Raw genomic sequence first — 15,000 nt, forward strand, 5'->3', positions numbered from 1 at the left:
TAAATCTAATCAGGATGACGTGTATCACCTTCTTCATTCTCTCCACCTCCTCCTCCTCTCCTCTCCCCCTTCTTCTGTTCTTCTGCAAAGTTATCCTCCCTCTGAGGTGTGTTGCCAGATTTCGCAAGAGAAACGAGCACAAAAAGAAGCAACTATAGGACAGAAATACGTTGACTATTTGAAAATAGCAAGTGTCAAAGTGCTACACATTGTGAGCTTATAGGTCTGCTATTTCTATATTTATGTTTTGGAAGCATGTAGAATGTTTTTGAAACATTCATTCACAAATCTGTTGCGGGTCCCTGGATCGGATATGGGGCGCACAATATTTTCAGATGGGGGTCTGTGGACAAATGCATATTGTTTTGGGAGTCCCACTGGTTTAAACGAGTTAGACAACAAGCCCCAATAAACAACTACAACCCCAAAAACAGCGCAACCCACATGCGGCTACCAATATTTACAAGCGACTTCACAGAAAAGCAAGCCCAAAGTCACTTATAATGAGCGGTATTGGCAACATTTGGCCTGGGGGGTCGGGGCGGGGGGTTTAGTGCCTCCCCCTGCTGGGATATTGATGTGGCATCAGACCCCTGAGCTGAGCAGAAAGAGCACAAAGATGACTTCACGGAGTATTAGTACATTGGTCCATGCACACGCACGCTAAGCAACAATGCACAGTAGTTAATCCAAAGACTGAAAAGGCATTGGAACACTAACGTTGAATATTGTCACACCATCGCTGACGAAAATATCCGATTTAAAAATCTGATATTTTCTGTGAAGATATTTAATCTAGGGCAGAAAATAGAAAGGACACTAGAGCCCTGAGAGACTACGGTCGATCAAGTGGGATGAAGTGGATAAAGTATTCTCCCCGAGCTAGCTCGGCCCATCGACACCTCTGGACTTGTCTCTTGAACTCTCTTCAATGGGTTGCGCTCAGCAACAGTCCTTTTGACGTGACAGAAGTAGGCCTACTAAAACTAAACCATAACTTAGGGGAGGAAGAGTCCTAATATTTGTCTTTATACAGTGAAGATCCTAGGAAGTGTTCTGCTCTCCTGCAGGCTGTGCCGTGGTGTCGTGCTGCGCTACGTTCCCGTTTCCTGTCCTGTGTGACTCAGCCTCTGCGTCACACTCTGAATCCTCCCCACCTTAAAACTGGTCAACCGTCATAACGGCTCCCAGCTGGAAGGAAGCTCTTTCCAATCTTATGCCCAATTTGTGTTCCGTCGCGGGTGTTGACGAGTTGTGAGCTTGTACAGTAGGTCGGCTGTTTTTGGCATACAACATCGTATCGGGCATTACAGTATTTGTCACGTGCGTCTCAAAATAGACTGAGGAACACACATACTTGTATACTAGTGTGCGCATGAGCGCGTGCGTGCATGTGTGATTGTGCGTGTCTTTTAAGCTCCATCTTAACCAACAGCTCCCCTACTGGTCTCTCTGAGCCCAGTGACACAGATTATCACCATCCAGGTTTCCACTCCCATTCCCATGATGTGAGGTTGACATGTCCCACTTACAATACCCCACACGCACACACTTATTCACGCACACACTTTTTCCACTGCACACATACATGCACGGACACGCAACTGCTTCCAAGCAAGACACTGGGATAGTTTCTTTCCCCCCATTACACAAATTATTGTTGGCATATTAAAAACCTAATTCAATGTGTTTTTATTCAAGCAAGTAGTGCACTCTTTGAAGAACTCGGTTGATGCAATTCTTCACCCCCAAAATTACTTTTTTCCTATTAATTCCACACCCTGTGAGGCTGTCGGGAAATTACGGTGAATTTGTGTTTGTGTTGCATTCCTTTCACGGTGATTGAAGAATCCATAAACAAAGATGATGAATTAAAGAAAAGATGTGGTCCAATATTAACAATAACAAGAGCAAAACTATCTCAAAAATCTGTTTATACTCAAACACAGTTTTCAGAGTATATCCAAGTGTCTTGTATCCAGTCTGTGCCCTCTTCTAAAACACCACATTTTTCACTGAGTTTTTATACTTACCGTATACGTTTTTATACTATAGATTTCCAGCTAAACAAGCTTATGCACGAATGACACACACCTGAACAAACGCACTAGTAGTGTCTCATAATATGAATTAAAATACAATACATTTATTTTGTAACTAGATCTGTGAGGCAGGACTGATTAAGTTATTACCTTTATCGACCATTTTTCGAGCTCTTGCTCGATTGCATCTGCACAAAGTCGATTTAACTGGAGACATTTTAAGACGAGGGGCATTTACTGAAATGAAAATCGCAGACACATTGTGAAATGGTATTCTGTTAACTTTTAAAAATGCTCTTTTCCTAACAACAAATACTTTTTGTTGCCCTTTGTGTTCCTCAGGGACTTTTAACAAAACCCTTGGTGCTCTTGTCTCCTTTCCAAAGTGGTATTAAAACGCTCCATCTTGATATCAAGGCCAATGTTCAAACTTTGACTTTTTCATGACTAATGAAATAACTAATGAACCAGAGAAAGAGAGGGAGGGAGAGAATGAGAGAGGGAGAGAGAATCTTGTAGAATCCTTGTATGCACAAAAAAAAATTATTAACGTTTTAAAAACATTACAAAATAGTGAACATCTACACGCTTGCAATGTGACTCGTTGTGAGCTGAAGATCTTCTATTTTACCTATGTTTGTGCTCCATCTTGTATGACGAAGTAGTAGCGTTAATTTACGAAAAATTTACATTAAAAGTTGAAATGGAGATATGAGGTTTCTGCCAGACGTCAAAGCTCTGCATGAAGACCATTCCAGCAGTGACCTAATACGTCCCTACCGCATCCATTATTTGATCCAGTTACACGCGCGCTCAATATCAATAATAAAACAGTTAAATTGGACAAATGGAATGTTTCTTTTAGCCATTTCTGCGATTGTATTTTAAGCCGGAGTTTTATTTTCCTGCACTGTGTTTACTCTGCAGGACCTGAGTGCCGCTGGCAGCTTTTAAGGGGTCTTATATGTATAAATATAACATATATAGCGGAAAAACACTCCGGACTGAATCGGCGTACCATTTCAAAATGCATATCCACAAATGCATCTTGTTCTGTATTTTTCCTTTTTTCCATATTGTAGGGCTTTGAGCTCACAGATGAGAAGCGTCACATCAGTCTAAATATGAATATTTAATATGTTGAAACCTCTCTCCTGCATATGTACTCCTTTGCGGTTCAAAAAACACACAGATGACATTATTATTTTATTTTATTTTTCACAACATGGGACCCAGTTGAGCTTCAGCTGAGCTACAAATAGAAAACCTTTGATGCATGTGTACAGATATGTTTATTTAAATTTAAATAATTTAAATGCTCTGCAGAGAAACTTTTTTTGGACTTGTATCACTGTATTTCTACCATATATCATTTGTCTTATAGGATATATGATATGTACAGTGCCACTATAGGCCTATACAGTAGATGCAGAAACATAGGCTAGGTTAGGTTAGGTACTTGAACCATACAGTATACTCCCTGGCTTCTTAAATAGCTTTTTTAACTGGAAAACAAATTCTCACAAAGTACAATCTCTGAACCGGCCCTCATCTGTCCACAGAATGTGGGAGTATGGCTTTTAGTCAGTTGTAGACACTGGAAACTGTACTCCCCAGAACTTAAATATTACTCAACTAGTCCTACAAGTGAAAGTTGCTCCATCAAATTAGAATTGTATTAGCGTTAAAGTACTGGAGTATTTTTTTTTTTAATACTTGAGTATTATGAAGTCAAATATATTTCTTATATTGAAATTCTTTAAAGAAAAAGCAATGATTTCCCTCAAAGTGCATTGTGATGCATTGTGAACTTGAAGCTATTTCCACTATATTTGAAATAGGGCTTATGGGATTCATTCATAATGTACTTTTTCACTTCCTACACGTATTGTAGTCAAAAATAAACTATTTGTCTTTTATATGTATATAGATACTATAAAGATTTAAAAAAAAAGTACAGTATGCAAGTAACAGTAAGTAAATGTACTTGATACCACAGAATGTGGGAGGGTGGCTTTTAGTTGTTATGCTCCATGGTCCTGGAATCAACTCCACAATTACATTAAACTGGAGCACTTAATCCCTTTGGATAATTTTTTAAAAGTTTACTCCAGACGCTAAAAACTGACAGAGGTCTGCAGATGTTTTTACTCCAGTTTGTGTTAACGTACTGTATAATGTATTGTCTGTGTTACGTTGTGTTATTTCATTCTATTTTATACTGCAATCCCCGATCCTCGCTTGATTGCTTTCTTGGCCAGCGGGCTCCCTTGCAAAAGAGACCTGGGACCTGGTTAAATAAAGGTCAAATTAATGTACAGTATTTGTAGGCCTATATGCATTTTGACTCTTTTAATCATGCAATGCACAGTATAGTATAGCTATAGTAAATTGTTAACTTTGAGTGGATAGGGATACACTTAATTGTAACCCATTTGGTTATACCACATTGTTGTTACAGTACAGATTACAGTATGTTTGTCTTGCAGTGTCATGGGGGAACAGCCATGGTTTCTAAGGTGAGGCGCTGAACTTTTGACCCAACCTCAAAACGTTCATCTAATCCAGACTGGCATGAAGGCGGAGCCATCTCCAGAGAACTATCATCCCGTAATAATGTCATGCCCACGCCCCTTCCCTCAACCCCCCCTACTCCCAATGTCGCCACACAGAGCAACTGTGCTTAGAGACTGCAGGGTTCACAGTGTCAGGATTATCTCTAGCTCTCACACACACACACACACACACACACACACACACACACATACACACGAGCGTGCATGATTGCACACACACACACACACACACACACACACGCACTCGCGCACATGTGCACACGCACACACGCATTGCCTCTTGCCCTCCCTTGCTGGCCAACGGTTTCTACCCATAAACTCCAGCCAGCTGTTACCCAGTGTTAAACCCTGTTTAGCAGAAACAGATCTAAGTGGTCCTGTTGGGATCAGGACAGGGCCCGACCGTGGGGTTACAGCGCCCCCACCGCCACAGTCCGGGGCAGGAAATTACACCATCGCCGATGGAGCGCATGAAGGCACCGGGGCAGGCAGAGCTAGACACAATGTAAATACAGTACGCTTATTGTTACGAATGTTCAATTGGGCACGGGCCCAATTGAGACAGTCAATTCAGCTTGTGAGCCCGGCATAATAATATAATATTAATAATCATAATAAAATAAATAAATAATAATAAAATAAAATGTCATCAAATTTTGTATTGTGCCATACACACACACACATATATATATATAATAATTTATAATAATAATTTGAATCATTCATTAAATTATAAAAATACAATTGGAGATTTGTTTTATACTAATGTTTAAATATGTTCATGAATTATAGGCTATGATACTACTAATATCAACATCAATATCAATATTAATAGAAACAATGATGTTGCATTTGTATCAAATGTGGTTTGCCCATCCAACGTATAGGTTCTGCAACTCGTTTCATGCAACATTAAAGTGTCAAGGCTGCTCTCCATCCATTGGTGCATGTGATTTAATGCTCTACATCGTCACTGTCAGGCAGAAAGAAACAAAGTATGGAACTTCTTAGAGTTCATGAATGTCTTTGGTTGTTTGTTTTTTTAACATTTTCTTTTCGGAGAAAAATGTAGATTATTTTAATTATTTGGAAAATCTTTTGAAATAATTGTAAGAGCTTGTGAGGAAACAAACAAAAAACGTAATATTTAGTCGTGAGTTGTAACTTGTGACCCAGACAAAATTGGTCCATGGAAATACTACTCCAAGAGGACAAATAGACCTAAACCCGCCCACAGCATAACGGCACCCACTGTTTCGCGGGGTGCCGTTCCTCAGTCGGGTTTTCCTTTTCAACAAGTTTAAACAATTTAGTTTAAACATTTCATCAATTAAAAACAATTGCAACATTTTTCAAATGTATTTCAAAAATAAAATGAAAAAATGTTTTAAGAAGTAGTGAAATTTGTTTTCAAAAACATTTTTTTATCAGGTTGGATCTCGGGCAAATGTTTAATTCCTCTTTTGGTTCTTGGGCTAAAACCTCTGGGAACCACTGGGTTAAAGCATTCAGGCATGTAGCGTTCCCTCTGTGTATGCCAGCCACACATTCACTCTCCCACGTGTAGACTTGGACAATGCGATGAAAGATGACTCACATGACCATATCGCTTTTTCCACATACTGTAGGTCTGCTTTTTTTGTTCTTTTTGCACCACTGCACTCTCAAGTTTGACAGAGTACGGCAAATGCAAGTGCATTCGTCTTTCTAACGAGGGGGTTATGCACTGCAAGCCTGCTATACGACCCCTCTCTATGTAGTTGTCGATGGATTGTTCTTGTTGGCACTGATTGCATTGATATTCTTAAGCCCAATTTTTACTAAGTCTTACGACGGTGTCAGGTGCTGAAAACAGAAGATCTACTGTATGAACTGACAGAATGTCGTGGATGTTACGCATTGCATTACAGACCAGCTATTTGGAATGGCTGTCGTGTTAAGTAGTCAGGTGGGCCTTGGACGCTTTCGAGACGGCCCTTATTCCAGAAAAGGTTTACCAACCACTGCTTACGATCACATTTTACGACAACATTTACTAATTTCTTTCCCATAGACTGGAATGCAGATGTGGCTTTTTAGCCGGTGTTCTTATTGAAACACTAGACAGTTGAGCAGTCTCTGTGACTGAAGCTCCTGCCATCGTTGCCCCAGTAATGAACTCTCTTTCACAGTGACTTAGATCTGTTTCTCTTGCCATCTGGACACCAAATTGGGGTCAACGGGGCCTGCTCAGCATTTTTATACAGAACATGCCACATGCTACGATGTGATAGGACAAACACACACTCACACACACGCGCATGTACATGTGTACAGTATGTACTACACATATTTTCTTTGTTGATTAATTAAAATATATGTATTTTTTTTAAATAAATGTATTGAATTATTGTATGTGTACATTTTGTAACTTGCCAGCTTATACACGTTCAACGTGACACTTAAATTCTTACAACACATGTCTAGTAACTCAGTCAATAATTATTAATGTATAATTAATAATTAACCGGTATGTATAAAAAATCAAAAGTTAATTATCAAATCTGAGTTCATTGACATAATGTCTTTCTTATTTCTCATATGGAAATTCACAACTCACAACAACTTTGTTGTGAGTTTCTCTGTAGCTCTCTTTTTTAAATTGGTGACATTGGTTGGGTACTTTCAACTGGCATCCGTCTTTTGAGCATTATAAGCGAATATTGTCACAAATTGTCCAAAACTTGTCACAGATCATGAAAATGGCCAAAGAGGACAGCTAGGAGAGGGACGGATTAGTAATATGGGAATGCTGAATAGCATAGGAGAGGAGTGTAGTGAGGCACCGGGAGGCAGACATATGAGTAATATAGGCCTAAAGTAGGAAGTATAGAAGCAGAGTGCTGCATGTGAGCGTGTCTTTGTAGCGGTAGAGCTTCAGGGTTTGACGCTTGATGGACTGACGCATCAGAAAGCATGTGACAGTTGTAGGGTGAGGGAAAGCGCCCGCGGGACACACACACACACACACACAACAGCAGCCGGTCTGACAAGAGAGAGGTGGGACGTAACTCTACCATCCTCTCATCATCATCAGATTCATCATCATCATCATCATCATCATCGTTCAACTTTGGTTGAACCCGGATAAGTTGGTTAATTTGTTCGGGACTAGTATGTGGGACGCGTGAGCGCGAGCGCGTGCGTGCGCGTGTGTCGTTGTAATGTTAGTTTCACCCTAACGCAAAAGTTTGGATGCTGACACTGTACAGACCAGACCCAATGACACCATGATGGTTATTTTTGGTAGATTTGAAATTCTAAGATAATAATAATTCAAATAAAATTATACAAATTCAGAAATTATTGTATACATTACAGACATTATTTGGGTAGTAGTAGCAGTATTAGTATAGTGTAGGGGTAGTAATATGATTATTATTATTATTGTTATTATATTGAAATATGCAATACACACTATAATGCATGACATATATACTTATAATTTATATTCCCACAAAAGTAATTTTATTTCCATTTGTATGTTATATAAATGCTAATGTCCATACGTACAATTGTAATGCAATCATTAACATATTTTATCTATTATTATTTGTTATTATTATTAGCATTTTACATTGTTTAAATTTTAAATTAACATTGACAATTTGCAAAACAAATCAAAAATCAAAAATGTATAATATGCAATATTAGTAAAACAGACTTTTAGGAAACAAAACATTTTACATTTTTAATTTTTTTATATTGTAAAAATCAAGTCTATGAAACAGTGTACAATATTTATTCAATTATTTACACACCTTAACCACTGTATGAAATAATACATTTGTATAAGTACATTAAAATAAATATTTAAATGTAGTTATGCATTCAAATAAATATAAAATATATATACATTAATATCATTATTTGAGTTTAGTTATACGATAATTAAATGTAATAATCCTAATAATTAACAACATGTTTTGAAAAGACACCAAGTCCTATAGTGAGAAGTTATTGCATTGGGGCATTTAACTGTATGACTATAATAATAGCGTGAAGGCCAAACCCATATAGCATTCATGCTGTCAAACTGCAACTCATGCAGGCTTGTAGACACCGGAAAGTTTTATGTTATTTTGTTATTCATGGTGCATATAATAATAATTGAATTGAATCCTGCAGTAAGTAAAAGAGAAGAGCCACATATTGTCTACAATTACCCATATAGGACACATGAAATCAACATGTGACAGACATTCTTTAATAATATATCGCATTTTTCATATTTCCTCCCTGGCCGATGGCCCAGATTCCATCATATGACTCAAACGACATAATTACACACAATTTACATCACTTTACTTCCTGGCAGTGAGTCAACCCTTTGGACAGGAGGGGGGAATAACACACACACACGCACAAGCGCGCCCAGAATTTGGCCACCCCATGTTCCACGTGCACGCGCACAAGCACACACACACACACACACACACACACACACACACACACACACAGACACACCTCTTCGCAACCCTTGCAAAACCTGGCAAAAACACCAGATATTATGCGATAATTAAAAAGTCCCGTTGCGTGCGATTATGTTATTCTCAGAAGCGTATGAGTGTGTGTGGCTATGGGAGGGGGTGGGGTGCATTGTGGTGGCCATTTCCAAGCCACTCATCCCAAAACCTGGCTCCCGTAATCTCCAAAATATGGCAGGCATGGGGCGATGGCACCATACCCTCCCCAATCCCCCCACCCCCCCTCTCGGTTCCCACCACATACTGGATGGAGTTCATCTGGGGTTCAACATGGCGGCCCGCCGTGGCAACGAGTTGTCGGAGTGGCGGCGGCGGTGATGAGGATGGCGAGCGCTCGACGGACGGGCAGCTCCATGCCAACGCAGCTCTGAGACTGAACCCGTTCAACTCATCCACTGTTTGCCTCTCTACTGTCACGTATACACCATCAGATCACCACACGCCAACTCTGGATTTGGATCGATTTCATCGCCCTCTCTAGCTTGTGTTTGTGATTCCGTTTTAGAACTGGCAGACCATGTCCTCTTATTATAGGGATGCACAATATAATCGGCAGCATAATCGGAGTTGGCCATATCGGCCATAACAATGCCATATCGGTATCGGAACGGTCTCGAAATAATGCAGATTGGATCGTTTTTCACCAGCAAAAAATAAATAAAAATAAAGAATATTAAAATTCATCACTGAGTCCAATATAAATGAAACTTTTCTAGTACCTCTAATCTAGAACAAAAGCCAAATCAAATATGATGTAAAATCTTAAGTAAAAATGAACCTTACATTTTTCTACATTAATTTGTGTACTCATCTCATTCAGTAGTAATTCAGTTGTGAAAACAGACACTTGGAATAATATTATTATTATTAAGCCATATTTTATTCTTTAAATTGAATAACAAAAATAGCAGTTCTACAGTGCATGCATGTCACATTATATAATTATTTGCTATTTAAAAAAACAAATATACCATTAAAATGTGTATTTCTTTATTTAGGCCTATCGCTTTGCCTTTTTTTCAAGGAAAATTTAAAGATGTCTGGAACTTTTTGGCATTTCTTGAAATGTCCGGACTAAAATGACTTTATGCGCAACATAGGGACACCACCTCACCTCACCTATCCCGTAACCCCGGAGGGTCTTTGGGGCACCACAGACCATCTAAACATATAGGGACACCGGGTTGAAATAGCTGAAAGCGTTATTTTACACAATGACAGCACTATTTTATCACTCTGACCTCAGTGAACAATAAACCCTAACCTACTTTATTAAAATCCTCAACAGTAATCTGTTTTTGCCCTGCTTTCAGCGCAGGGGTAACCGTCCTGGATCACTACTGCCCCCATCAGGACGCAGAGCGCCACCCCCACCCCCACCCCCCCACCGACCTCATAGCAATTACTCTAAAAACGACATTCGGTCCCACGCGTTAAAAAAGCCATGACCCGCTTGGTCTCGTCTCTCCCTCGCACGGGTCTGTCAATAAGGAGCTGTATGGTCTTGACAGAACCGGCACTGCGGTTCCCTGAGGTGCGAAACAGAACTGTGATGTGGTGGAATGGGTGTTGAAAAGCGTTGTTGTATCAATATGTGCGCTGTGATGTGAGAACCCTGCTTCTCTTTCTCTGCCCTCATGTCCCTCGGGAGCATTATACCGTACACGTAATACCCTTCAAGGCCACGACACAGCCGCTTAAAGCTCTCAATGAACCTTTCACCCTGTCCTGATGTTGTTGAGCGAGCAGAGAGGACGGCAGAGCGCTAATAGGTTCTACAGAACCAGGTTGAGATGATGATGTTGTGATGTTATGGTATTAGTGTGCGTTGCTGCAGGGCTCACTCTGCCCGCGAGGAATTCGGGAGCCATTTTGTCCGATTGAGTGATTGTTGGAACACGGGCGTATACCTGGCTGTTGGCATAACTTCTGCTCTTGCAGTACGCATTCTGTGTGTGTGTGTGTGTATGTGTGTGTGTGTGTGTGTGTGTGTATTCACGTAGAAATCTCCATGTCAAATCCCCTACTGACAAAATCTACTTTTTAAACGTCGTCGTAGGCCTATGCCCTGATGAAAGATCTGACAGCTCAACATACATTGAAACACTGCATACAGTAGATCTAAGTGTGCGCATATCATCATGTTTCAAACAATAATGACAAATAAAATAAAAAGCCTTTCAACAAATTACCAAATTACTACCAATATCCCAAAGGAAATTATAGTATGACTTCACCTCTTGGGAGTCGTTGCTTATGATATGGAAATAATTTGGTTTTGATTGGAGCCGCTGCGTTCTTCCGCGCAGCGCAACGTGCTTCAGTGGCTAAACTGAATGCAGTTCAATCAAGGGGCTGCGTGATATTTCAGTAACGATCCAGGGCCACAGGGATTGATTGAACGTCCATTGTTCCCTGTGTTTCCCTCATCATATCTCCATCTCTGGAAATGGTTGGTTCGCGGAGTTTGCGGAGAGCAGTTGCCAAGCTGTTATGTAGGTTAGCTGCTATAACAAAAGCGCTTATAAGCCGCGGGAACAGAGAGAGAATGAGAGCGAGAGAGAGAGATAAAGAGGGAGGGAAATAAATAAATAAGTTGTTTATAGAGAGAGAGAGGTGAGTGCTCGGTCAGCTCGTCTGTAAGTCGCACACAGTGCCATCCATGGCCGTGTCACATCCAGGGGCCATTAGAACGCCACTGATCTAATGTGGGGCGAGTGTTCCGTCTAGCGTACAAACTGCATGGCCTAGCCGGAGAACGGCTCGTTCAACACGCCTGTGTATGACACAGCCCAGTCAATCTGATAAAGAACTGTCAATAAGAATAATTGAGCTTGTGGCTGTAATAAAGGAGTTGCTTTGTTTTTTTGTATTATAATGTTTGTGCTGAACAGACAACTGATTAAGTTTAGAATTGTTACTGTACTACATGTAGGTTGTGGTTCTGGTTAAAACATATAATTAAATAAATCTACAGTAGTATTATACATATTTAATGTGAAACAAATGAAAAACTCATGTCTCATACATTTTACAGCATGTCGTTAATGTAGATTAATACATATTTTATATTTTCCATCCACATACAGTTATTGATGGATCTTTATTCATGTATTTTTATTTATTTATTTCAAAATAATCAAAATTCAAATGGAAGCTTCAAGAAATTAAGTCATTACAGTTTAGTCAATAATACAAGATTATAAACTGAATAAATTACGAATAAGTGCTTAACGGTTAAGAACACACAAAAGTCATTGACTTACATAGTATGCTGAAACAGCTCTCAAAGTCCGTAAACAAACAGTACGTAAACAAACACAAACAAAGTTGATTCAGACAATTTAGAGCATCACCAAACTCATACTGTTTTATTTATTTTTTATAAAAATGTTGAAACGGCCATATCCACTTGCCCAATAATGCCTCATCACATTTGTGATGACGGCTATTTATACTAACCAACATTTCTGGGTCTAACATGGGGCCTATGGGGCTTCCAGTAGAGTGACTTTGAGAGCTGTTTCCTCGTTAAAATGGAAGTCATAGAGCCCCTATTTGAGTCAATTTCTCGACTTGATTACTGGAATGCACTTTTTTCTGCTCTGCCAAAGAAACCAACTGACAGATTACAACTTGTCCAAAATGCATCAGCCAGAATTTTAACTAAAACTAAGATGAGAGAACATATTTCTCCAGTTTTAGCTGCACTGCTTTGGCTTCCGGGTTGTTTTTAGGATTGATTTTAAAATTATTTTACTTGTTTATAAAGCTCTCAATGGTCTCAAGGTCTTCCACTGCTGGCCTGCTCGCTGTGCCTAAAAAACGGCAACTAAAAAACACGGTGAAGCAGCTTTCTGCTTCTACGGGCAGACGGCGTGGAACAAAATCCCACTGTACCTTCGACAAGCAGCCTCTGTAGACATTTTCAAAGCACAGCTCAAAACCTACTTCTACACTCAAAAATAAGTTATTCATGTCCTCACTGTATTGCATTACTGCTATTATTTTAATGTGTTATGCTTAGCTTTTCTTTTCTTTTTTTCTCCATGAGCACTGAGCTGCATTTCATATCATGAAAGGTGCTATACAAATTATTATTTATTATTTTTATTTCTTAACTTGCTAATAAACAACACAACGGAGTGAAATAATTCATGGAATGGACTAGTTTGCCCATTATAAGGTATAAGAAAACAACCCAAACAACCCTTTAACTTCCTGTTTAATACTATCTATATCCGGGTACACGGCTCCAGTCCGGGTTATCTTCCTAATAAAAATGGCTAAATCAACAGGAAGTTAAAATTTGTATAAAAAAAATAAAACAGTATGAGTTTTGGTGATGCTCTATTTTCTGAATAAATTTAGTTTGTGTTTGATTATGTACTAAAAGAGTGACCTTGAGAACTTTTTCAGCTGAGGAGCATATTTTGAATTATCAATTTCTAATCACTGGAGCAGTTATTTTTGATTGAGTTGAGTTGAGTTACATCATGGCAAGGTAACTACACAACCCAATACCCAAACCTCTACAAAAGTGGTCTTAACCTAACAGATTTCAAAGTTCACATTCATATTCCAACACATTGGAAAAATAAACCACAGCCAAATTTAAGCTATCAATTTGTACTTTATGCTCTTGAAATCTTGAAAGGTTGCCAACAGTCAAGCCCCTTAATATAAGGTGATTTGTTTTGACACATATGAGTCCTATAAATCCTGACATAACTGAAAACACTGATTTCTGTTGAACCACATGTAAATATGTAAATAATCATTGGATAAAACCTAGATCAAAGAATAAAGCACATCACACTTGAGGGGAAAGCATGAGGGAAAAGCATACATCATAAATCATAGAGAATCAGTAATAGCGAAGAGTAGTTTTGAATGTGTGCACTCTCAGAGTGAAATGAACACTGAGGATTCTGTGTTCTGTGCAGTAGGCCTATACTGTACAGTCTAAGACTTTTGTACCCAAGCCACACCAATGGGGCAAGTCAACCCCAAGGCTCTATATACAGTATTCATAGTGAACATAGCAGATCTACAAGCTTTCATTCCTTTGCGATGCAACATTTGTTTGTGATTATAATAAAACATGCATTACAATGTTCACCTACATGCCACACATTAGGATTGCAAGGTTGAAAATAGTATATACTGTATATATTTATTTATTTCATTTTTTTAGGGTATATAATTTCACACTATAGATATAATGGTGCCACAGAATCCCAAGGTCCTTCTGGACTTTGGGCATTCCAGTGTGCATTTTGGGAACACTGTTTGGGGACCACTGTTCTAAATCGTACGGTATGTCCCCCGCAGGCCGGGATGCAGGCATACGGGACACCACATGCAGAGGACATGGAGTCGCTGAACTGTCCTCTGCTGTCTTCTGGTGGAGGCGGAGGGAGCTTAAGGTCAGATGGAAGGACAGACGGACGAGGTTAGATAGGCGTTGGAAAACTTTATAACTGCACGCACGCACGCACTCACGCACGCACGCACGCACGCACGCACGCACGCACGCACGCACGCACGCACGCATGCACGCACGCACACACACACACACACACACACACACACACACACACACACACACACACACACTGAGCTAGTGAAATGTCTTTTCTCTCTATGTGCTCTTGTACTAAGAAAGGTCTCGGGGAGGAGAGAGTTTGATTATTGCAAGCACTTCAGTATGAGTTCCAGTGGGTGTACTTTTTCCTTTCCTATACTAATATTTATATACCTCCTTCTCTCTCCGTCTTTTACGTCCTTTCTCTCTCTCTATTTATTTCTCAGGGTTCAATTTGTAAAATGAAACGGTATACTTGTTCATGTGAC

Source organism: Protomyctophum parallelum (genome assembly GCF_964188405.1).
Source record: "Protomyctophum parallelum genome assembly, chromosome: 11".
Classification (NCBI taxonomy): domain Eukaryota; kingdom Metazoa; phylum Chordata; class Actinopteri; order Myctophiformes; family Myctophidae; genus Protomyctophum; species Protomyctophum parallelum.